General features: G+C 38.2%; 1 long non-coding RNA gene across 3 annotated transcripts in view; it reads left to right on the top strand.

Annotated features, from left to right (window-relative positions):
• The first annotated feature begins 319 nt into the window (after positions 1-319).
• LOC136790034 (uncharacterized) overlaps positions 320-25,156 on the top strand; it is a 30,808-nt gene continuing 5,971 nt past the window's right edge. The window contains exons 1-3 of one of the 3 annotated variants that reach the window (XR_010829150.1): positions 320-684; positions 4,542-4,607; positions 9,482-9,674. This is a non-coding gene — a long non-coding RNA (uncharacterized lncRNA). Of the gene's footprint in view, positions 685-913; positions 1,764-4,130; positions 4,282-4,541; positions 4,608-9,481; positions 9,675-25,156 lie in introns of those variants that run through there. The other 2 variants (XR_010829151.1, XR_010829149.1) reach the window with 2 other exon arrangements.

The raw sequence follows: 25,156 nt of genomic DNA, 5'->3' as shown, positions 1-25,156 counted from the left end.
TAATGCATTCCATCTGGTGGAGCGTGTATCAATATGTTCCTATTAAGGGCCAGATTAGGGACATAATGCACATGCTGAGTAGTAATTCAGTCTGCAAATAGTGCAATAGTGCTATTCTAATGAGAAAATCATCAGCATATGATTTTCAATCTCCCATATCAGTATGTTTAGAAAAGCAGCACCATGCTGCTTGGGGTTTTCTTTCCTGCACCATACCTATTGGGCCCCTTTAGGAGGCAGCCTGGGGAATGGGAAGCTCTGATACTGATTTTTATTCTGTGGTAGGTCTGCTCTGTGTCAGGCTACGTGATCTGTGCTGTTCATGCTAGTGTGGCTTTACTGGAAATTTCTTCCCAGAAGCCACCCCTCCTGCGTGCATCTTAATTTAGCTTAATGGGTGATACATCTCCTCAGCAGATGCTATGGGCATAGAGCACTACTGATAGGTCTTGCTCAGCTTCATAACTGTGCCCTGAGTCAGGTGTCCTGAATCATCTGTTTGTGTGTCTTTGCTTTCTTTAAATACCAGAGTTTCTGGGCTTTGTTTATTTGTATTTTGTAGACTTCAAAGAGACTCCTCTGGATATTTGTAGGACAGTTAAACTGCAGTCCCTGCCCCAGCTAGCAAATGGCTTGATCAGTGCCGTTCTGTTGTCTTTCAGCTGGTGTAGGAACCTCATGTTTGTAAGTGACCATGTCATTTTCCTGCAGTTCTTTTATTTCCTTATAAAATAGGGAGGAGGGCAATGTGGTTAATGTATTTTCTTCCTCTCTGCATTTCTTTCTGAACTTATTTGTACAAAGCTATACGCTGTTCAGTTGTAAAGTTTCCCTGTTCCTCCTCCTCCCCGCAGCCGCTGAACAGTTGGCAGCCAGCTGTAACATAAAAGGAGGGCTTTGAAGGGGTGGGGGCTGCTCTGCTGGCATCGCTGCCAGCTTTCCTGCAGCCCTGCTCGGGTTTGCTGGGCTTTGTGCAGCGTGTGTGTGCTGCCTCTGCCCTCCCTGCTGTGAGCCTGGAGATCTCAGCCTTCTCCTCCGTGCTATCAGCTACCTTGGCCAGCCCATGTCAGCTGCCCTTTCATCCACGGGCATTGCCTGGCATGGCCTGTGAGTGAATGCAGTGAAGGGTGCCTTAGTTTTCTTCGTTCAGCTTCAGAAAGATCAAGTGTACAGCATAAATTTGTAAAAAAACAAACAGTAAAATACTCTCGGTTAGGTGGTATGGATTCTCCTTTTCGTCTTAAAAGGCAAGGTAAAATTTCATACTTCCCGACAGGAATGTGGTGCGGTTTGTGGCTATGTCAGCAGCAAAAGCATGATGCCTTTCTGAGAGGAGAAGAGGTGGTTTTGGCTCAGGGAGAATGAATGGTCAGTGACACAGCATCCCTCCTCAGTTATGTTCTTCCTCTCTGTGGCCTGCTCCAGGGACTAGCTCCAAACATTCAGTACTAAAACCCAGTAACGGGGGTGGTTGCAGTGGTACAAATAGTACTAAATTGGCGATGAAATGAGTAGTAAGGATAACGACTTCTTCCTTTTATCTCACGGCACTGCCAGGTAGCAGCACTAGGCACACTCAGCGCATTTGTCCCAGGTCAAAGCCAGCCCTGCAGGGTTCGGCTCTGTGGCAGCCCATTACGGCAGCAGGTAACAAAAAGGCAAGCTCACTGTCTGCCTGTTTCCAATGTGTGATCATAGTCTCCAAGAGACATCTCAAGACAGCAAACATGACTGTTACCTCAAGACATATCAGGAAGTATCAGGTAAAGTGGAAATTTTAATCCTAATGATTTGTTAAACTCAGACACGCAATTTCCTTTCCAGATAGGTTTGTTTTCCACACTTTCTGGCTCTTCACATCCTAATTTGTTGGGATGGAAACAAATCTTAAGGGGTCTGATTTTAGGAAGGTGATGACAAGTGCTGATTTCCAAATGGTGACAACAGGGTCCCCTAAGTCCTACTTGATTTGTGCTCTCTGCACTAGCAATGCAAAGGCGGCAGTGAAATTCCTGGTGTGATCCCACAATCCAGCTGCCATGGGAGCTGGAAAGACTCGCCTGGGGAGGGTGTTTTTACCATGGCTATTCACAAATACAGGTATTTGGAAGTATGATTGGATGTACAGTTCTAGCATTAATGCTCTGCTGCCATATCCTGTCATCACAGAAGAGATATGGGAAGGCATCCAGGGCTGAATTTCTGGAGGCAGACCCCTGTTCATCAGGAAGAAGTGTGGGATTGCTGTGGAGCATGGTTTTCTTGGAAGACGGAGAGAAATGACTTTGGGTGATTCCAACACTGTAGAGTTACCCGTATTCTTCGTGAGGATTTAACCGATGTTAGTAATGTATTATATTGGGATTTTTTCTTCTGATGAATGGCATGCAGTCAGAATAACAGAAGTGCTAAGCACTTGCAAGAATTTAGTTTTGCTACAGTTGATTTCGTTTTTAGCCAAGCTGTGAAATTTGCAATTATATTTTTAAAATGTGATTTTATTGTCATGTACTTTCACAGAATATCATAGTAATTAAACCCTGTTAGGCAAGCGTGCTTGGCAGCAAGTTTGCATTGGTAATCTGTCTAAGCTCCATTCAGAATGCTGAAGTCTTATGAAAGTTAGGTGCTTTCCTCAATAACAACTGACAATTCAGAAACGTATATGCAACATTTTCAGACCAGTTGCCTTGTTTTGGATTGCACAAGCAATGGAATGTGTCGAGATTTGGCTTAATATGCTGTGTGACCAAGGTGTGCAGAATGCAAATATTTAAGGTTTCCACTGGGGACACTGAGCTCTAACAAGGAAATATTAACCCTGTCTGAAGGCTGATGCAATTCATATTCTGTCGAAAGCAAAGGGATTAAGCATACAATATTTGTATGATCAATAGCTTCTTGTTTGATGGAATTCTTCTCTTGAGGATTAAATTAAAAACCTCAAGACTATTGAACGGGGAGAGAGCATGTAGTGAAGTTCTCCACAGCTGTCAGGAATCTGTTAGATCAAAATCCACTCACCTTTGCCATTGGCTATAATATACTGATTTGAAATGTCTTATATTGTTACAGGTTGCAAAGAGTTAAATATTAGGACATTCTCATTAAGTATTTCCCCCCTTTGGATTTCACAGTGCTCTATCAAAGAGAAATACTACAATGGACTAAATATTTTGGAAGATATTTCTCCTCTGGGAGAGAGACATTTACAGAAATTCCGGATATGAAAATGTCAAATGTTACTCATCCCCTCTGTGGCTTTTTATTCCTTTTTGAAGTATGTTTGCTTCCACTTGGTAGCTGAGGGTGTCACTGCTTGTTATTTGATATGTGGAACTGGGGCACACAAAAGGATGACTAATCCCATTTACTGGAATTTTACAGTTTTCATCAAGGCCACAGTTTCCATTTCAAGCTTTATAGTAAAAACAAAACACCGACTGGCAAACTGACTTCTGTTATTGTTGTAGTAAATTAATATAGATTGGTATTACAGTAAAAGAATCCTTCCTGAAGATTACTACTTGAATGGGAAAGAAACTTGCGTCTAAATATTTTACGAGGGGCAGTATATAGTAACTATATATACAGCACAGAAAGCTTACTGTCCTTTTCTGAGCGATACCAGCCAGCATCATGTGCCCTTTTGCAAATACACATGCTCTCTACTACTCTCCATGGTTCTGCCTCCCTCTCTCTTTAATTTTGTGGTTTCAAGACCAGTAGATTAGATCTCAGTCAAAATAATTTCTTGTTATAGCCATGTGACTCTCAGAGTTATCAGTGAAAACTGCATACATCCCTTGCATCTTGAATAGTTTTTGTTTAATTTTCAGCTGATCTCAAGGAAAAAAGAAACACTCATATTCACTGTCTTAGGCTGATCTTTACAAAAGCCTTTTCTTACAGTTTCTCCAGCATTTCTAGTGAGGTGGTGTTTCTAGAGTCTCAGTGAGGGCAGCTATAGCAAGTCCTCAAAGAATGGTTTGAGCTTATTGTGACAAATCTGATCATCATTATTTTATTTTATTTTATTTTATTTTATTTTATTTTATTTTATTTTATTTTATTTTATTTTATTTTATTTATTTTATTTTATTTTATTTTATTTTATTTTATTTTTTATTTTTTTAAAGAAAATCTAATTCTAAGATAGCAATCTGTTTGCATTCCAGCCCTAAGCCCCTTTTACTTAAATTACTGTGCTAGTCTCTTCCCTGGTCTCAGATCATTCCTGCTACTTTTCCCTCTTCCCCTTTTTTGCTCCGGTGACTTACGGTGAGTAACTGTCAGATTACATTTGTATAGATATAAAACCAAGGTTGCAAACTCTTTGTTTTATTGCAAATCCTACAGTACCTGGTATTTTGGACTCCCCAGCTTCTGGTTTGTCACCTGAGCACCTCACCTTCTGGGCAAGGCTGGAAGACCGAGCTAAATGAGTTCTGATGGCTGGAAATAAGAAGTCTGGAAATTTCTTGATTTTTAGACCCTGTGATCAACCCTGGTTATATGAGATCTTTTTTATTGCTTTGCAGATTTTTGTCTTCTTGTCTTCTGGAATGTGTGTCTGCATAGCAGTTTTCTCTACTCCTTTTTGTAAGGTAAGTAGAATTTATTTTAGGTACCTGGAGTCCTCTCTCAGGTGGAACCAGAAACACAAACTACCAAAACGCAGAGGATAATGGGAAATTTTGGAAATAAATGAGTAATTAGGCTAAGCAGACCAACTGGGAAGATCTCCGTTTGAAATTAGCAGACTCTTGGGGATGGAAGTCCTCTCTTGCTGGTAGCACTGGGGTGATTTTCAGTTTCTTGAGACTGAATGCAAGTTTTAGGCATGTGCTGGCTCCACATTGGGTAAGACCAGATGGGCCAACTGTGCAGCCTGAATGGCTCTGGAGACCAGAAGTCTGGGATGTCTTTGTGGCGTACATCTGGGCACAGACTATTTGCCTAGGTGATGGAGCAAGTCAGGGTTTGTCACACTCTACTGCCAGGCTGCCCCATCTCTCAGGGGCACAACACTCGATGTGCTGTGTTCTGGGCTGAGTGAGTGCCAGTCGGCTTGGTGAGTTTGGGCATAGTGTTCAGATGCTCCAAATTTAGCTGAGGTCACCTGATGAAAGTTTGTTTTGATAGTTGTAATGGCTCTTTTCCATATAATACAATTTTCTCTCCCACATTATTCTGTGTCCAAACTAAAGGTCAGCCCCTCATCTGGTTTAAATCAGTATGGCTGTGCTGATTTCATGCTTACGTATACTAACTAATAAGATGGAAATTTACAGCCAGCACTGTTATACAAATGCATGTAGACTCATGGCACTGGGGTCACCAGTGACAGCATGGTTACGAATGCTGAGACATTTTGGAGTGAACATTTGTGATGTTCACATCCGAGAATGTGGAAAATCACAGTGCCGTACTCTTTGGGGGGCCCAGGACTCTGCTTTCAGTCAGATTTCAGCTTCTTATAATATACCATCTTTGCCTCTATGCCGTTCTGACAGAAGCTATTCTTTAGAGTATCGCTGCTAACAAAAGGATGCCACTGTCCCAGGATCTTGTAAAGATCCCAGCTTACTTTTAAAACTTTTATTTTCTTCAATAGCAACCAACCTCAAAGCCTTCTTGTTTGTGAATCTAGCCAGACACAACAGAGCCACTCTTGCAACAGTGTATTGCGAGTGGCCTAAGAAACTACTGTTGCTGCTGGCGTAACTTCTTTCTGAGTTAACACTGAGGGAGCATCAGATGAAACTGGGAGCTGTGCCATGACAGTGGATTGTCAGCAGCTGAAGTGCAGTCCAGAAATGGAAAATGTATTTTTATATCTTCTGCTATACTCTTCTAAGGAACTTTGAATTTTTTTTTCCTGTTTTGCTTGCCAAACCTAGCTAGAAGTGTACATATCCTTAAATTATTATTCTATGTTAAAGAATTTTAGTATTAACACATGCCCCTTTCAAAATAGAGCAATATTCTGAGTAAGGATTAGAAAAGGAAGAATATTTTATCCATTAAAAATGTATTTTTTTTCCTATTTGCTTGCTTACTTTTACTTCTGTGCGACTCTAAGCAACGTGATACTACTGCCACCCTATATTTGAGTATTCTTTTATGGAGAACATGAATATAGACAGGATAATTGTTTTGTGGTAGATTCTTTTTCTTAAAGAGTGCTGAAGCCATAAGCCACGAAGCCATGTTCTATAAAAAGAGCTGAAACCATAGGGTGGTTCTAACACTGCTCTGTACAGGTGTTTAAACATCAGAAGCCTGCCAGGAATTAGGACTCCAAAGCTGTCTCAATGCCCGGTCTCCCCCACTCTGTTCCTCTACTGAGCAGCTCTTCTCTCTCCTCTTTTCCAGAAGGTGTCACTGTAAGGCAGTGTTGGTCAAAAATCCTGTAGATTTAAAAATAAACGTGAAAAGGACTTCATGGCTCTTTCCTTTTTTTCTTTTCTTTTCTTTTCTTTTCTTTTCTTTTCTTTTCTTTTCTTTTCTTTTCTTTTCTTTTCTTTTCTTTTCTTTTCTTTTCTTTTCTTTTCTTTTCTTTTCTTTTCTTTTCTTTTCTTTTCTTTTCTTTTCTTTTCTTTTCTTTTCTTTTCTTTTCTTTTCTTTTCTTTTCTTTTCTTTTCTTTTCTTTTCTTTTCTTTTCTTTTCTTTTCTTTTCTTTTCTTTTCTTTTCTTTTCTTTTCTTTTCTTTTCTTTTCTTTTCTTTTCTTTTCTTTTCTTTTCTTTTCTTTTCTTTTCTTTTCTTTTCTTTTCTTTTCTTTTCTTTTCTTTTCTTTTCTTTTCTTTTCTTTTCTTTTCTTTTCTTTTCTTTTCTTTTCTTTTCTTTTCTTTTCTTTTTCTTTTCTTTTCTTTTCTTTTCTTTTCTTTTCTTTTCTTTTCTTTTCTTTTCTTTTCTTTTCTTTTCTTTTCTTTTCTTTTCTTTTCTTTTCTTTTCTTTTCTTTTCTTTTCTTTATTTCATTTCTTTTCATTTCATTTCTTTTCTTTTCTTTTCTTACAGTGATTATTTAAGTCCTAATAAATCCATATCAACAGTATAAAACATTAGAATGGTAACAAGAAATGGGAGCATCAAAGTTTCTCCGTAATTTGAATTTACAGCCTGTCTGAGAACATTTCATCCCAAAGTAAATTCAGCTTCTTAGACCACTAGCTTAATAGTTGTGAGTGTGAAATCATCAAAATGACCAAGCAGTTTTAAAGCCCACACTTTTAATGCTAATATTCGGGTCACACAGGCACACATCTGAGAAGCACGTGCACACCACTAGATGCAACTTCATATAGAAAAGCTGCAAATAAAAACATTTATTTTTTCAGGTATTCAGTGAGTTTTGTTTGTTTGCAGGCTTCAGCTTCCATTGGGCTGTGGGTCTCAACACAATACATTAGCTATTATGAAATGAATGGGTGTCAGATTTGGAAAATATTGCTTATATGGGTAAAGATTGGAAAGCAGTGCCACAAAGGTGGATAAGTGTGAGGTCTCCAGCTCTCTGAAAGAGATGTGGATACTAAAATGAAATGCTAAGGCTTGGATATAGGAACAATAAGCCAGAAGTGCATTAGTAGGCAACAAGTGAATGGAAGGAAGCTCAAGATATGAAAGTAGACTAATGGAATCCAGTTATGCTGTCATTGTAAAATGTAAGTATGGCCTAGAATAAAACAGGAGAGGTGTTTCTTGTGAAGCCAGAAGAGCTTTAGCACCTCTGACCTGAGGCTGTCTGAGCACTCACCTGGAAGGCTGCACCCAGCTCTGGTTGTTCAACTTCAGAGGTGGTGAGCGTAGGCTGGAAGTGGAAAAACACTGGCATGCTTGGGGAAGCCAACTGAAGCACAGAAGAAACATTACTTAAGATGCAGATAAGTGACAGCACAGAACCAGTAGGGGGGAAGTGGTCATTGAGATGGAAACTAGAGAGATGGAGTTTGGGGGCAGAACCCCCTCTTTGTACCATAACTACAGACTATAACATGGTTAATGCCCTTAATTATAACACAAGACTAGAGTTAACAGTTCAGGAGGGCCTGTGTCCTACCTGTGTTTCTATGCAATGAGATAATCATATGCAAATGCTGGATGATTCATTTATTTCTCATCTGCACTCTGCATGGGATGGGCACAGTCCCAGAAGTGATGCTACATGACATATCCTCTGTCTCATGATACCAGGAGGATAAACCACCCAATGTTCTTGGGGAACAGGGAGAGGAGAGCAGCCTTACCACTGCAAGCACTGCACTGGTGCAGTGCTGGTTTCCCAGTGAGGAAAAAGTCCTCCCAGGCCTCAGGACTCCTTCAGCTGGTGATGCCCAAGGAAACTGTGGCTGCCTCCTCCCTGGAGGTGTTCAAGGCCAGGTTGGATGGGGCTTTGGGCAACCAGATCTGGTGTAAAGGTGTCCCTGTGCATGGCAGGGGGGTTGGAACCAGGCAGTTCCAACTTTATGGTTCCTTCCAACCCAAACCAAATTCTCTTTCCCCCTTTTTTTTTTTTTTTTTAATGGAATCCATAATATAGGATAGCCTCTTTGATCTGGTCATGGTAGCCTTCATAGAAGAGCTCTGTCATGTGAGAAACCACTCTGGCAGGAGCAGTTCTGGAGCCTCGGGGGCTCCTGTAGTCCAGTGGGGAGTGGGATCCCTGTGAGAAGCACAGTGCCCACAGCAGTCCTGTTTTCACTTTGGGCAGACCTGGTTTATGGCCCATTGGAGTGAAGGGACGACCCAAAAGAGGAGCACAAGCACATAATTCTCCTGTGATTTTTGCTTCTCTGGGACAGGCATCAGAGAGGAGAGAGGAAGTGAGAGCAGGGGGGAGCAGGGTGGGAGGCAAGGCAAACATCTGAGGTATGTCCCTGAAGGACCCTACCGGGGCAGAGTTTCAAGTACTCATTTTTCCAGCGCATTCTTTGCAACAAATTTTCTATTTAGCCAAAGTGTTGACATATCAATCCTGATCCGAATTTGTATGCTGCTTTGATTCTTCAGGCAAGTATTGAATATGTAGCCGAATTCTTAATATAGAAGCAACTGGAAGTAGGTCACTTCCGCCCCTCAAATGCCATTAAAAATCGCCACTTATGCTATGGAGGAAAAGGAAAAGTTTTCCCTCTCTTTTCATCTTCCTAGGTTTCTATGGCACAAAGTGCTCCATGAAAATAAATTGGCATCAAATAAAAATAATTACTTCCTTTTTCTTTCGATTTGACTCTTTATCAGGACAATTTTAATGAAATCCATCAATTTACTTTGTGGGATTCTAGTAACATACCTTCTTATCATTCCATAAATAATGGCAAAGTAAGAATCTTATGACTATTACTTTTAAATCAGAATTATGGGTTTTATAATGGATTCCATAATACAGATTTCAAAGTTTACAGTAGTTTAACCATAGACAAACATTGTATCCTTCCCCCCTTTGTAATTCAGCTGCTCTTTATTTTCTTTTTCAGCTTTATATGGTTTAAACATCTGGGCCTTCTGAGTCGTTCCATGCCTGCTTGCCTTATTAGAGGGTTTGGTGCTGGAGTTCTCCGACTGAACGCCAGAGTCCTTCCCTTTGTTTTTCTCAGTGACGTACACGAAAACTTTGAGGTGGTGTAAGAACAGAGGGATTCGTGGCTAATAAATACTTCATCTAAATGGGTGAGTGTTTGAGCTGGGCTGTTAGCTTAATTCTAACCATAAGGAGCAATAACCGCAGCATACTTTGGGTGGGAGAAGACATCAATCACTGTCACTTTTCAGCAGAGGAAAACGAGTAGCGATGGGAGAAGCTGGGGTGGATTTTAGCTTTTGGAAACTAGGATGTAAGATTTTCATCCAAGCTAATTCTTTTCTGAGTTGCTGGTGTTCCTAAACACCGTCTCACAAGTTTTATTTCAGTGATAAAGTTACTCCAGTTACTCAATAAAATTGGATGATTGATATGTGCATTCTGACAAAGGCTGGCTACAGATACGTTATTTAATTGTACCAGATCATAGGAAGACCCTCGCCCATACTGGCCCCTGGGTGTGTAGGGAGGTTTTCCACAGTAACTTCCTTGATATACCAGGACTGACATACTAGTGCTGTGCTCTGAAATTTATTTTAAATCTCTCAGCTTAGGGAGAAGTAACTTCTGTCACAAGTTAACATGCTGTCATTATCAAGCTCCCTATAATTTAAGACACTTCCTTTTCATGGTTCCTAAGTTTCATTTACATCGTTATCAGCAGGCAATAAGAAGATCTGCTTTTAAACCATTATATAAGGTTTACTGAGGATAGTGATTTCTTGATGAAATTCTTTCTGATGTGGAAATGGTTTGCTTCCTGTAGTAAGTTGAATTTGCTCTTTTTTAAGAAATAGAACCGGCGCAAACGTGCTATGCCTCTCAGAAATGAAAATATCTTAGGAGAGCCATTTTTGTTATGAGCAGCTGTTGTGAGCAGCCTGGCTGGGCTCTGCAGTCAGCACAATGTGAGTTCGCTCCCTTTTGTTTTGCACATTGAGGGTAAGATCCTGCCCCAAAGGTGCCAGGGGAAGTTTTGTCCCTGACTGCAGGAATTCAAGACATCAACTTTAGTCTTCAGTGCAGCCTGTACCCCCCCCCCACCCCGGCTTTCTATCTTCCCTGACAGCCTCTTCAGTGTTGCTGTGTTCTTAAAAAAACTCATTGATGCTGTCCCTTCCTATTTGCTTTTTGGATACTGGGTACATCCAAAGAAATCTCATCTTTAGCAGCAGCATCACTGCTGTCAATAGCATGATGAGGGGGCAGCTCTGCTCTACAGTGCTGTCTGTGCCCATTACCAGCAGAGGAAAAGAGATGCCCTGTATGCCTTATCCGTTTAGAGGGGAGGCTTTTTCAGTTGCAGAGCTTCTGTCTCCTAACTATATTCACCATAGGTGCTTCTTCTTGCAGATACATTCTGCTACTTTGAAACAGCTGAGCTTTTGTAAACAAAATGGATTTTCCTCTTTAATCTGGGAAACTGCTGTCATTCAGATAACTTCTCTTAAATCTCTCCCACTGCCTAAATTCTCTGAGAGCCAGCTGACTCGTAACAATACAAAATGAGAATGAAATTAGAAAGGCATTTGGTCTCTATTTTCTCCTAATCATTATTACTCCATACATGTCAGCTTCAGATTTACACTAGAGACAATTTTGCATTAGAAGTAAGACTGTTTTGAATTAGAAGTAAGACTGGCACAATCTATCAGGATCTCCTCATTAAACTTCTTTCAATCTGTTCTATTTTTTAGTCTGTATTATTTTTCCCTCTTTTGCTATAACTACTTATAGTGTTTAATGGCCTGATCAGGGTGGAAATGTTCCTTCTGAAAAGCACGGATGACATTCCTGTACTACAATGGTTACAAACAGTTTTGCCATTCACTTCAGTAGAGTTAAGAATTCTTTTTTTCTGCATGAACAGGAAAACTTTAATACCTTTTGATAGTGCTTTTTATTTACAAAAAAAAAAAAAGGAAAAAACCCTATGTCTTCTAAAGGAAATAAAAAGTAAAAGTAAATAGTTTTGTAATGTTACTTCCCCCCCACCCCAGAAAAGCATTTTCTAAGTAGAACTTTTTAATTTTTATTTCTGATTTTAGTCTGACTGTTTAAAGAGTCATTGATTAAATGGTTTCAAACGTCTTACTGTATTTTTTTCCCCACTGATATTTCTCCAAATCTTTCTTCTATTTTCAGTTTGGTTGAGGTTCATTTTGTATTCTTATGGAGTTTAAGCAGTCTTTTGAATAACAGCCAAAAGTCAGAGAACAGAAAATGGGTGATTTAGATCCTAAACAGTTTTCAACTCAAAAATATTTTAACATTGCACATGCAAAATGGACAATCTGCACTCAGAAGAATGCTCTAGTGATCTTCTCTAAAGTATCCTGATACAGGCTCTGCTCTTCTATAGGAGGTGTTTTGCTTTGTGCAAGTCATCTAAATATTTATTGAATCACAGAAAAATGACTTATCAACATACATAGGAAAACAGATTTCCAATCTGTGATTATTTCCAATTATTACTTCAAGTTTTAATATGAAGTGAAGAAAAGTGATGAGAGATTGAGCGAATGCTCTTTAATACCAGAGTCTGTAGCTTGGTTATTCAGACATTTATTAAGGGACTAGGTGATGTAGATTTAAAACTCTTTAATAAATGGCACCAAATTCCTTATAGGAATAGGGATAGGTGTAGGGATAATTTTGCTTGTTAAGCTATTAGAGGAAATTTTAATTCTTCTTAAATCTAGATTTTCTTTCTTTGGCTCTTACTACAAATACTTGGAAGGAAATTCTCTCTCTAAACAAGATATAACTTTCAGTCTGTGATGCCCTCTTTATAAAACTGTTTTTTTTTTTCCTCCTATCAGCAAGAAAAACATTTTTATTTCTGACCATTCTACACTGTTTTGTTCTCCTTGTCAGACACCAAACTGAGTAAAAAAAAATATTTTAACATTTCTGCTTACCTACTAAAGTCATTCACCTCTTATTATAGCAAGTAAACTGAGGACTAATTACTTTGAAAAATTTTATGCCTTTCTTCTGGCACACAAAATGGAAGTAATTTACCAGAATGTCTGCTCTAACTGTTGAAATAGCCCTGGACTAGGAACATTCAGCAAAGAGTTGTTGCTGTATCAAAGTGTTTGCCACTGAAGAATAAATATCTCCATGCCTATGCTTCAAAGAGATGCTCCCCCTCCCCCAGCTGCTCAGGTCCCCTAATGAATGTTATTGCTGACCAGGTGTTGACAAAACACATCAGTGTTGAGACAAGTCATTGATTATACCAAAAGAGGAATCCATATCACACACCTAAATGTTGTCTGCAACCATTCTTTGATATGTCAGTAAACCTGAAGTTTACTTGCTTTGGCTTGTCTCCCATAAGTGACCATCCTGCACCCTCTCAAACTAATTTAGTAACAGTTTGGCAGGATAATCTTGACTGTATTTCAACTCAGTGTCATTAGTTTCAGAAGCACCTCCTTCCTTATAATAATGAGGAAATCCATCTTGGCACCCAAATTACTTCTGCCTATTCCACACTGGATCTCTTCAAGTGATTACTTCAACTAATTCTCTTGTAATTCATGTGAGTTACTGCATATCTTTTAATCCTGTTAAGAAGAGAATAGTGATTATTTAGTTAAGGAGCTCATTGGAAAAATGATCTAAAGTGTGCTCTGAATCATTAAACAAAGCCCATAATTGAATTATGTAACACTTGGGAGAAATTTCTGTGCTTGCTCCAGAGGGTCAGCAATGGATATCAGTTTCTAATGTATTTAACTCTGACCATGAACACAAAGAAGAATGTTTTTCTTTGTTTATGTTCCTTATTTTTCACCATGTTACCAATGAATTGATTTAGAAATTTGGAACTGGATGGTTTCTAAAATAAACAAAGTTGTTGCCCAGTTGTAATTCTTTTGAACAAAGTGAAACATCAGACAACTCATCCTGGTGACACAGCCTGACTGTTGGCCTGCTGATCAGATGTAGTCCAGTATGTAGTGTATATGAAAATCAAATTTTTATTGTGTTTTGCTTTTCAATATATACACTTTATTGGTTTTGGATATGTAAAATGATTTACTGCTGCCCTCTCAAGCCCCATTCTCCCCAGCTCTCAAAAGAGATTGGTTGTTCTATTATAAAGCCTGGCTGACTTTTCACCAAGCATTCAGCAAAAGTCAAGATACCTCAGGAACATTTCGGAGAAAAAGGATATCTGAAGTGCAGTGGTGAGTGTGTCTCTTGAAAACATCTGTCCAGTCTTGCAGTAAGAAGATCTATCTATTTATCTGGTAACAAGTTACAAATCAAACCGTGCTTTTAATTTTGGTCTTATGGTAAGAATATTGCACCACCAAGTCATAGGACTGAACATGATGACTGGCTCTTTAAATGACTTAAATGGCTATTTTCAACATTGTGAAGGTAGGTGTTCAAACCAGAAAAAACTGTAAAAAATATATATATATTCAACACCTCCTCCCCCCTCCTTTGTGCTTTGAAAGAGCAATTTCATAAAGCTGAAAACAATTAAGAGCTAAATCTTTTGGGAGAAAACTTTTGAACAGAAAAATGTGAATGATAATTGGGAGCTGCTTAGGAATATTTTACCAAATGCCCCAAAAGCCACAATTGAGAGCCAAGGCCACACTGGTTTAAAAACAAAAACAAAAATACCCAAACAAACAAAATAAAACCCTGACTCAAAGGAAAAATGGAAACAGAATAAAAAAAAAAATTGAATTTATATAAGAATGGAAGAAAGGGAAATTTGATAGTAGTACAAGTTAGAAGGCAGGACTAGTTCAGCACTTGTTAAGAAAGAGGAAAAAAAACAACACACAGAGAACTCTGGGTAACTTCTAGACTGTCAGAAGGAAGTTTTGAAATATATTGAGAAGTTATCTAAGGATTATATTGGTCTATTGCTAACAGAAACTGGTAGAATTGTTTATAATGATAAAAAGGGGTAATACTACTCAGTAAATAGTCATGTCCTGAGTACAGAGAAAGAGAGAGGAAATATAGTTACACCAGTCATACAGTATTTAAGAAGGACATTTAGCACCTGTTATTCAAACTACTTAATTTTAAATTGGCTAGCTTGATAAACCTCAATCTAAATATTTGTTGTCATCTAGAGATGGGAATAAATTAATCCAACACCAATATTTTAAGAGTAAGAAGGTGATCCCAGTGGCTGGAGGAATTGTGGTAGGGTGCTGAACAATTTATACGTGAAAAATAGAAGGGTCTGATTTTCAGCATCAGTCTACATAGGTTTCTGAAAAAAAAACAAAAAACAAAAACCAACCAAACAACAACAACAACAACAAAACAACAAAACAAAACAAAACACCAACAAAACAGCTTTTGATATCTTATTTTTTAAAAATTGAGATCAATTTGTTGCTAAGGACAGTGGCACCAGAGCACTAGTATGGTATAGTTTAAAACCTCAGTAAGAGGTCTCAAATTGTAAATGTCTCAGGGAACTGGCAATGGGAGAACATACTTCCAGTGGAAGGGCTGCTCTTGACCTATACATCTTCATCACTGTTATAAAAAAAGAAAATTGATGAGGTTTTCAAGAGGGTGCTGAGACTGGATAGGGAGAAAAGTATGCTAAATAAATAAATAAATAATCTCAGAGTACTGATGCAAAGAGAGAGGATAATCTATTTTCATGTGTCTAAATGGAAGGTCATTTACCTAAGAATAAAAAATAACAGCAATACAACACAGGAGCTAATGGCTGTGAAAAATCAGTGTTAATCCTTCAACTAGTCTCAGAAGATGGCTCTTCTTTCCAAATGCACAGGGCCCATCTGGAAGAAGAGGAGGTCAGGTGGTCAGGTCTGAGGACTTTGTGCCTGAAAGGGTTGAAGGACCAACAGATCCCCTAGTGAGTGGTCCCAAGTAGCAGAGTGCATGATACCATGCACCTGGGTGGGAGGGCTGCTGCTCTCCTGGTTCCTCTGTCATGTCTGCTACTGCTGCTCAGCACCATGAAAATGATGGAAAAGTGGAATTTATGGCAGAAGCTCTTTAAGTTATTGCAGACAAGAATAAATGGGAACTTGGTTGCACCCAGCAAACACATATGTGGGGAAAAGAAGTTTTAGAAGAAATGGTTTTCCAGTCTAGCAACAGAAAGATCAACAGTACAGATAGCAAGTACAGCTATGGGTTGTCTACTGGTGCAATTCAAGGCAAGCATGTTTTGGGAACTAATTCTAGGAAGTCGTGCAGTCTGTGAGGTGGTCAGGCTACATGGTCCCTTACAATCTATGAAGCTGTAAAGATAGAAGTGGCCATCCAACCCAGGAAATCCACAGGGGGAGGGGAAGAGATCTACCCAGGTCTGAACATATTGCTGCAGATGTCACAACTCACATAACATTTGGAGAGTTTTACGCTAATGTAATCCATCTCTGCAAAAATGACACATCTGTTTCCACTTTCTCTTCCTTATATTATCTTTGTAACATCACTGTAGACTCCATCTGGAACTGAAATTCTCTTTAATTTTTTTAAAGAAGCGTTCCTGATAAAATCTGGCATTGTAATGATTTGGAGGCAAGGATAAGTTTGGAAAATGGAACATTTTCTATTTCCTGCCCATGTAACTATGGTCCTTCCCTCTCTGAAGACACACATGGTACAGATATATACAAATATGAATGCATTTATGCTGCATGTATACTGTGAAGAAAAAAAAAAATAGACTAAAGGATAGATCCTTCTTTGTAGTAATAACATGCATACTAACCCTAAAACCAAATTAAAATGTGCATTTGGAGAATTAATGTAAATATTAATAAATGTGATTTCTAACCTTTTAGTATTAATAGTTGTTTTTCTGTTCCTTATTTTTATTACTTATGTTTTAAAATATCTTTTGGCTTTGTAGTGAATCCAGGCTGTTGGGTCTCGGTTTTGTTTTACTGCAGTGTAAAAGAATTTTGCCATTGACTCAGTAAGAGCCAGCTCTACTTTTACTTTTGCTTTGCAGCCTCTTTTAATTTCCTTTACTGTATGCATTAGCCTAGAGGTAATACTGTTGATTCTGTTATGGAAAGGTCCTTTTTAAATTTTGGCATTTAACCATTTCAGTGGAAGTGTGAATTAGTTTTTTGTGTACGTTTCAATGATTAATACTGAGGGGAACTATTAAACTATATACTCAAGCTGTTTTATTATGCATTTAATTGGGGAAAATATATTTAGAAATATAAAAATATTCTTGGTTAATAATGAGTGATCATCAGTGTGTCTTACTGCACTAGCATGAATAAATATGATTACTGGAAAACCTGTTTAGTCTCATATTATGTTTCCCCTAGAGATCCCAGGACAAAGCCTAATGGAAGCCTGGAGTGCAAATATTCTTTTAGTGCCTTTGGTTTAGCAATAACACTGACTTATTAATCTTGATTCAGTCACTAGCCTAGGCTGGATATCTTTCCAGGAAAAAATGAGGATTTTTTTTTTTTTCCTCAGGGAACAGGAGGAAAAGAAAAGCAATTTTTAAACATTATATTTTTAAGCAATAAATTTGTTAAATTCCCTTTAAAATCAGAGAAAGTTAATCCAGAGGGCTTTCTCAAATTTACCAGTCTTTACTGGCTGGTTAGTCAGGTACTTCAGGGTTTTTGCTGGGCAGGAGAGGAAAGATTGGGTAATACCAATCATGTGTCAAAAGTTTGAACACAGAGTAAAAGAGGGCAACTTTAAGGAGGAGTGAAGTCCTCTTTCTTGTCCAGGTTCATAGCTCAATTTAATGTAGATATTTTTATGGAGGAAGAGAAGGGAAATACTTTGCAGTGTCACATGTGGTTATAATGGAACTATCTCTGGACTTCTGCTGCTTCTTTTGTTCCCTTTTGCTTCTGTTTCCTGTCTCAGGTTTGGGAAGGAAATGCATTGCAGCTCCAACACAATGACCTAGTCCTTCACAGTGTGCATGAAAGGTCTGAGAACTTGTTAATGGCGATGGACTGGCAATATCCTTTTTTTCCTTATGAAAGCTGGCAGTGCAGAACTCATGACTTCACTCATGCTTTTTCTCAGTAATTTTATGTATGTGATGACAATATTCAATAGACTCTTAGTCTGGTAAAAGCTATCAAGGATCTTGAAACCATGGTCATTCTTCAACCTTTCTATCAAAGAAAGAGATTTCTAAAAGATTTTCTTGTGACCGAAAATCTTCTCTAAACTGCTTAACCAATAATAATGCCCTTAATCCATCCAGTCTGTCTAAGACTATAATACTGTTACAGAGGTTAAATTTTCCGACCTTTGAAATTGGTGCTTCTTGTCCTCAAAATGAAATCAGTCTCTTTTTATCTTTTTTTTTTTTTTCTTTTTCCTTTTTTTCTCTCCCTTCCTTCCTGCTAGATATCTACTTGTCTAATCTGGATAGCTATCTATCCGTCTAACCTAGATAGACTGATAAATAACTAAGAGAATAAAATCACAAGAGCATCTATTTTACCAGCTCTTGAAACATTATATATCAGTTCATGCTACAGTTTGTGGGGCTATTTAACCCCTAAAAAACCTGTTAGTTGGGGAAGTCTAAGCATAGAAGATAAAGTCTTCTTTAATTTATAAAGGAAATTATGGAGCAACCCTTTAAAGCATGGGAAGATTAATGTTGCCATTAGAGGACACTAGATCAGCTCTCTTGCTGCATCATGTAGCCTTGGCTGTCAGTGATACTAGTAAATAGTTATAATGGGGCTGAAGATTTCTCAAGTGAACCAGGTGAAGTGGGTGTGTAAGTGTGCATGGAGCAGCAATCTCATATGTTAACAAGTCCTCGGTAATTAAGAATGTTGTAACATTTCTTGGTAAACTGCTGGGTGTACACACTTTATTTTTTCTTAATTATTTTATTTTAGTTTATTTTATTTAAATTTTTTAAGAGGGCCAGGCCCTTATACTGAGTCTCTAAACAAACTGTCATCATATGCAAATTTTATTTTAGCAGAAATGGGGTTTGAGTTACAGAGGAAAAAACATAAGGCTGGAATTCAGAAATAATTCTAGTCTTACAAAGATTTTTAAAAGCTTAGTGGCAAAAGAATCACATATCCAATGATTCACTTTTTTTTTTTTTTTGTTACCAATCAAACTAGATTTAGATTGAAAACTCTGAAAGTTGTCATCTCAAATGAAATAAACCGAGAGCACTGAGCTATATTTCATTGTCATATTATTCACTATCATATTATTGAAAAGTTATTGCAAGCAAAAATGGCAATATAATTTAGGTTTTGATTCACTTCACTTCACTTGATGCACCTTTCTATGACAGAGATGGATAATTAAAGTGTAGATAAATAGGAATGAACTGAGTATACCTACTTTGTGCTGTTCAAGCAAGAAAAAATGTACTCAATGTAAGTGGGAATCTGTTGTCTTTGACTGGGGCTCATGGGTGCCTGAATTTTCTGTAAAGTTCCTTGTAATTTCCTTTGTTTAAATGAAAGAAATCTTTAAGGAATTTATCAAATTTGCTGGATGCCATTTTTAATCTGTAAGATTAAACAATCTGAAAATATTGATTTTAGGCGTTGAGCAAAATTGACCCATGGAATGAGAACACGCTACTACTTTAATACAAAGAGGTTGATGCTGAACTGACTTGGGCATTATATTTAATTATGTTTGTCATATTTTTTTTTCACCATAAAAATGGAACTGACAACTTTAAGTAAGATTTTCCCATTTGCAAAAATGAAAAAGGAATAGTCCATAAAGTTTGGGCATACTTTTGATTTATTTATACTTTCTTTATATTAAAAAAAAAAATGTTTCAAACTGTAAATGCTTTCCGAGTAAAGTACCAAAAAATGCTTTCTTGTTTGAAATGTTTTGTCATATAAAACACAATCTTCCAAAAGCTTTTGGTTTCCTAGAAACTGGATTCTTTGAAACAAATTCTGTCATTTGTCAAAAAAATTAATTCAATATTAGTCTTAATTTGAACTGATATGAGCATGAGAGGAGAGTTCAGCCACATGTGTCCATTTGCTCTTTCTAAGACCCTTTATGAAGAGTCCAATTGCAGCATGGTCATATCAGATTTAATATATCCACAGATCTTCTCTGAGATAGTCAGTGAGAAACATTTTAACAGTGGTGGTGTGTGGGAGCCTGCGCGTGTGCTCATGCTTTGGAAGTTTTCTTTGAGGATTTGGATTGCGATTTTGTTCAGTTTTACATAAGCCATTTAGTTTTAATGGAAGCTTTGATCATTGATGGAAGAAAACGGCTTTCATTAATCACATTCAGAACACAGAGGATGACTTAACGGCTAAGTGTGTGCTTATGTTTGTACACATGCTTCCGTCCCAGTGTGCAAATTTTCCCTCTGTCCCCCCCCCCAAACACTAATTTCTGATGGAAAGATTGAAGCTGATAAGGCATAAAGTCTCTTTCAATAGACATAAAACCCACAGAATCACAGTTTTTGTTACTTAATCTGACTTTGAAAATTTTCAGAAGTCATTGGTTGTGGAAATGGTCAAAAGAAAGAGCTGCAGCATTACAGAGAAAGTTTTCTTGTTTAACATCAATGAGAATGGTCATGTGAGGATTGCTTTAGGAACATGCAGCTGTGGAGAGGCAGGGATTGATTACATAATTTCATAGACTTTGCAAAATGTGTTTTTACTGAAATAATAGTAGCAAAAATAATAAATAATTCATCTTAAAATAAAGCTTTTTACTACAGTGAAATTCATGCTAGTTGGAATGTATTAAACTACCAGGCAAGTCAAATATCAAGATAATGGCACAGGAAGATAAAAAGAAAAGAATAAAAGAAAGACCTGCTTTTAGTCCCTGTTCTGTTCTGTTAATGGACCACAAGAAAATCTCAGTTCCAGTAAAATCAATGTATTTTTGTATTTTTATACTGGATTCACTTGATCCTGATGCTCCCCACCCCCCAATAAGATGCATAAAGAACTTAAATCTACAACTTTACATACATTCATTGAAGAAACAATGACAGTAGCTAACCCCTGAGGTTTATGTTAGCTTATTTTCTGCATGAAAAAAAAAACAAAAAACACATACAAATGAAATGAAAACAAACAAACAAACCAAGCCTTAAGGAGCTTGCTAAATCAGGAATTACAGTAGTGGATGGATTTCTTATAATAAACTAGGCCCACATATTCTTAAGTATACAAACATCCCAAGTGTTGTAAAATAAGTCGTTGAATATCACTGTATGGTTGGAGACTGTAGTTTCAGCCATAATTCTAGATTTCTTTTCCCTGTCTGTATACAAGCCAGAACACTAACCTTGTTTTCATAACATTCCTGTTTAACTATATTTTGTTAATAGGGTGTTTAACTACGTTTTGTACAACATATAATCAAATATAACCAGGTCAGAGTGTAAGAAGATCAGTCTCTCTTTCTATTTCTTATATGATGTGTTGACAGGATGGGACATAGTACCAGTTTTGCCTTTTTTTTTTTTTCCACATTTCCTCCAAAAAGCACAGCTTTTCCTGCAGTTTTCTGAAGAAAAATGACTTGCATTTCCAAAGGTTTGGGTTTAGTACTGTTTGGCAGTGGACAGAAAACAGTATCACATATGATATTTTTATTCACAGTAGTCTTTCTGAACTCTTCGAAGTGTTTTCTTTGGAGCCTGCTGCTAATTCAGGGGAAGCCAGGCAGCTGACTAAGAGTTGATTCAGTGTCTTTCAGCTGCCTTGTGCAACCAAGTGTTCTTGGTTGCACTTGTACTACTACGATGCAATACGATAAGCTCTCAACAACAAATGGAACAGAAAGCAAGTATTAGTTTTCACCAGCTCTGAACATGATATTCCTCTCTGCTGATTTTTTTTTAATCCTTTGTTCATAAGTAACTTCAAAAAGCTTGTAAAGCTGATGGATAGGACAGGCTTTCATTGGAGATGAATTATGTGCTTAAGCTATATACCCTCTTGCACAGGTGGTTTTGGTCATAGTGGAGAGCTTGTGTCATGCCGTAGCTGCTCGGGTATTCTCAGCAGTATCTTATCTGTGATCTCACACCTCCTGATCAGAAGGCACCCCTCTGATGTGACCCCAGGGTGAGTGATAGGATCAATCCTTCCAAGGACCATTGCTGGTAATTCCTTTCCAAGGTCAGCATACCTCTTTTCTGTTAGTTATCAGGACTCTGATCTCACTACTCATTCACTAGTGAATCAGGAGAAAATCCACTGCCACAGGAGCATGTGCTTTATCATTTTAAATTATATCAGGAATTCACTTCTGAAATGAATCCCCTGTTATCCCCACTTTTTGCAGCTTGTTCACTCCAAGAGCACACCACTATGTTGACCAAACTGGCTAGCTTTCAAACCAGAAGATGAGATCTAGCCAGGCTCGTAATGTGCTCACACAGATGTGAAAATACAATAGAGAAGCTGGATCTCCAGCATCAAGTTTTTCTCTCTGAAGAGATGCTCTTATTTAATCATTGAATCATAGAACCACTGCTTAATAATGCAAATACAGTCAGTATTTCAGTTTCTTATTGTGAACACAGATATACATTGGTGTCTGCTGGAAACCAGTGACTAAGCAGCTTTGCAGGATGATATCTTTTAGCCACAACTTTCCTCCAGATCTTGACCCCACTCTACCCACTGTCTAAGCATGGATGTTTCCCTCCTTGGCCCATCTCTCGTGACTCAGAGTGAAGGCTACAGCTTCCTTCCTGTGTGACAGCAGAGTGACCAGCTGCCACACCTCTCTGCTGATGGATTGAAGTGTTTTCAGTCTGAAGTTGCATTCCCTCCAGCTGCTACTGATGTATACAATTTTTACTAGGCAAGAATAAAGGGATTTAAGGGAAGAAAGAATAAAAGTGAATTGTCAAAGGATATCCTGCTATTGGTTTCCACTATTTCCTTCTATTGTTGAATGTCGCAGATGCTGAAGTAAATTTCTACCAAGATGGGAATCCCACGTTAACTATTGTCATCCATGTTTGGTCACGACCAGCAGTTAAATCATTCTTCATTCTCATTTGAACAGCCAGAGTGAACAGTGGTATTTCAGACATTTTTCTGAGTAAGCATGCATAATGCTTCCCACAGGTCGTTGTCCTCTGAATTGGGCCAAAAGCATTGAAATAAAAATATTAAACCTTCCATAAACTTTCTGGCAGCTCCTATGGAATCACATAGAGGAGGATGCTTGCCAAAACAAGCAACTTATTTAAGTACTATTGTTTTGATTCTTTTTTCTTCCCTAGCTTTTTAGATTAATTTGAATGGAACATAATTTAATTCCTCTATGATACTGTTGATTTTGTCCCTGATGCGTTGTCTAGGAATTTTCTAAGAATCTCTTCCAACCCTGAAATGGTTCTGAAATTACCAACCCCTGAAGACATAAATTCTGAGAAAGGGGCAATCCTTGTTTTTTAAATTTACTGCTTAAAAGAGGGTTTAAAATGCTCATTGTGAATTAGTTCTAGCACTGCTATGTCTGCAAAGGGACTTCACAGTCCTCCTGCATTGATGAGACATGACATTATCCTTGCAGGCTTGACTGTATTTTCTTTGTGTGAGCATGAACAGCCTTCACTGGGTCAATGTATGTCCAGAATGTTCACTCTGATCTGCAGCTCTGCTTGCAAGGCACAAAAATGATCCCAGAGAGAAATCACCCGAAGAAAGAATCCAACTAATGGGACTAGCAGTTAATACTTGTTAATACACTGCAGATGCAATGGGTGGAAGAGTAGAAAGCCAGTGACTCAGCTAGTGAAGTGATATAACAGGCAGTGTCTTTAATAACTGTGTTACTTAAGAGAGGGAAAGAATCTAAAAACTGTCTGAACATGACCCATAGAGATTTCCTCCAGAGGACAGACTTCTAGCTGTGGCAAATCTGCTGGTCTTCTGCACCCCACCACTCCCTGCCTTCTGCAGTAAGCGGCATGGGCACATGCAGGGGGCCCAGCTGTGACAGGACATACCGTGAGCGACACCAGGCTCCACCTATGCCGATCTTAGCCCTGTGGCTGAAATTACTCAAGTTGTTGGCATTGCTGGAAAAGCTGGCTTCAGAAGTTTCCAGTCTCCTCCTCTGCCCTGGTGGCTTACATCCCCCATGCTAGTGTTTGCCATACCCTCAGGTTGCACTTCTGTGGCAAATTAAGCCAATCTGTGTCAGCACAGCCATGGTCTCATCTTAATACTTCTCTCTGGCTCCCCCACTGCCTCTCTTGTACTAACTCTGAAACTCTACAGAAAACCCTAATGGGTTTCTGCTAAGCGCTTTGAACCAGATCCGAGTCACTGGGAGCCATCAGTGCCAGTGTAAGAGGAGTGGAGAATGTGAGAGAAAGGGAGGGAGGATTGTGGTAAAGCCAGTATAGATTGGTTTAATCTGTTGAGAAACCTCATCCTCATTGCACAAAAACAACAGCATGTGGGGCTGCTCAGTAAGCTGAATTACTGAAATGATCTATTTGAAAAAAAAAAAAAAAAGGCAAAAATGCCTTTCTCATAAAGAGTTGCATTGGTATGTCTGAGGGGACAGCAAACTGCAGCAGAGTTGCTGTGTGGTCACCAGGGCTCTTAGTCCATCCCATAAATTTTCTCCAGAACCAAACAGTGAAGAGCACATGCAAAATCAGGAAAAAAATAAAGTTATTTTTGTTTATTTATTTATTTTTTACTGAAAGTGCTAGATTCTGATTTGGGTTGGAGGTACTTAATTAGAATAACCTATTTAAATAGCTCATTTTATTATATTGAACATAAATGTAGATATTCTGCATCTCAAGTCAGTCAATGCAAGCTGCTGTGTCCTTCAGGAAAGATATTTAACTCTCTTAAGTATGTTTGCCAGAAATATTGGGGTATAAATAATCACAACAGGGTGGTTTGAACAAATTAAAACCAGTCTGCTAGACTGACAACATGCTTACTTAACTAGAGATACAGTAATGAGCTCTTTGATGTCATTCTAATTGAAGCAGCTTCCCCATATAATTTTCTTTTTCATTTGAATGCCTTCAGTTATGTTTTTGTTTCTCATTGAAGTGAAATAGCATTTATTTTTATTTTTAGATGAAGCATCACCTGCCTTGAAACATTTTTATATAAAATATTTATAATTTTGACAGGATTCAGGCACATGATGTATATTTATTCGTGTGAAGGAAGGCAGAGATTTCTTCCTCATTAAGCATACAGATAATTTGAGTAGCTGAATAAATGTTTCCTTCATCTTTCTATCTAAACATGTCTGTATGAGCATTATGCATTAAAAAGCTGTGTCAGTAGTTAAATGGATTTAACTACTTGCCAGGACAGGGAATGTAGTAGGGTCATGTGCTGCATCTTGTCCTCTTGTTGCTCATCAAAGAAGGATGTTAGGAGACAGCAACCAGCTTTCTGGGTGCTTCTTTATGGACTAAACTCCTAGTTGTTCAGGATCTGTACATCTCTCCTAGTCTCAGTTGTTCTGCTCCATGAGTACCCACACCACATGATTCGGGTTTAATTTCCATAACACTCCAGAGAATCTCCAGAGCATAAAACTACTACAGTCCCTG

This window comes from Anser cygnoides, chromosome 2, assembly GCF_040182565.1.
Source record: "Anser cygnoides isolate HZ-2024a breed goose chromosome 2, Taihu_goose_T2T_genome, whole genome shotgun sequence".
NCBI lineage: Eukaryota > Metazoa > Chordata > Aves > Anseriformes > Anatidae > Anser > Anser cygnoides.
This window is presented reverse-complemented; position numbering and strand designations above follow the sequence as displayed.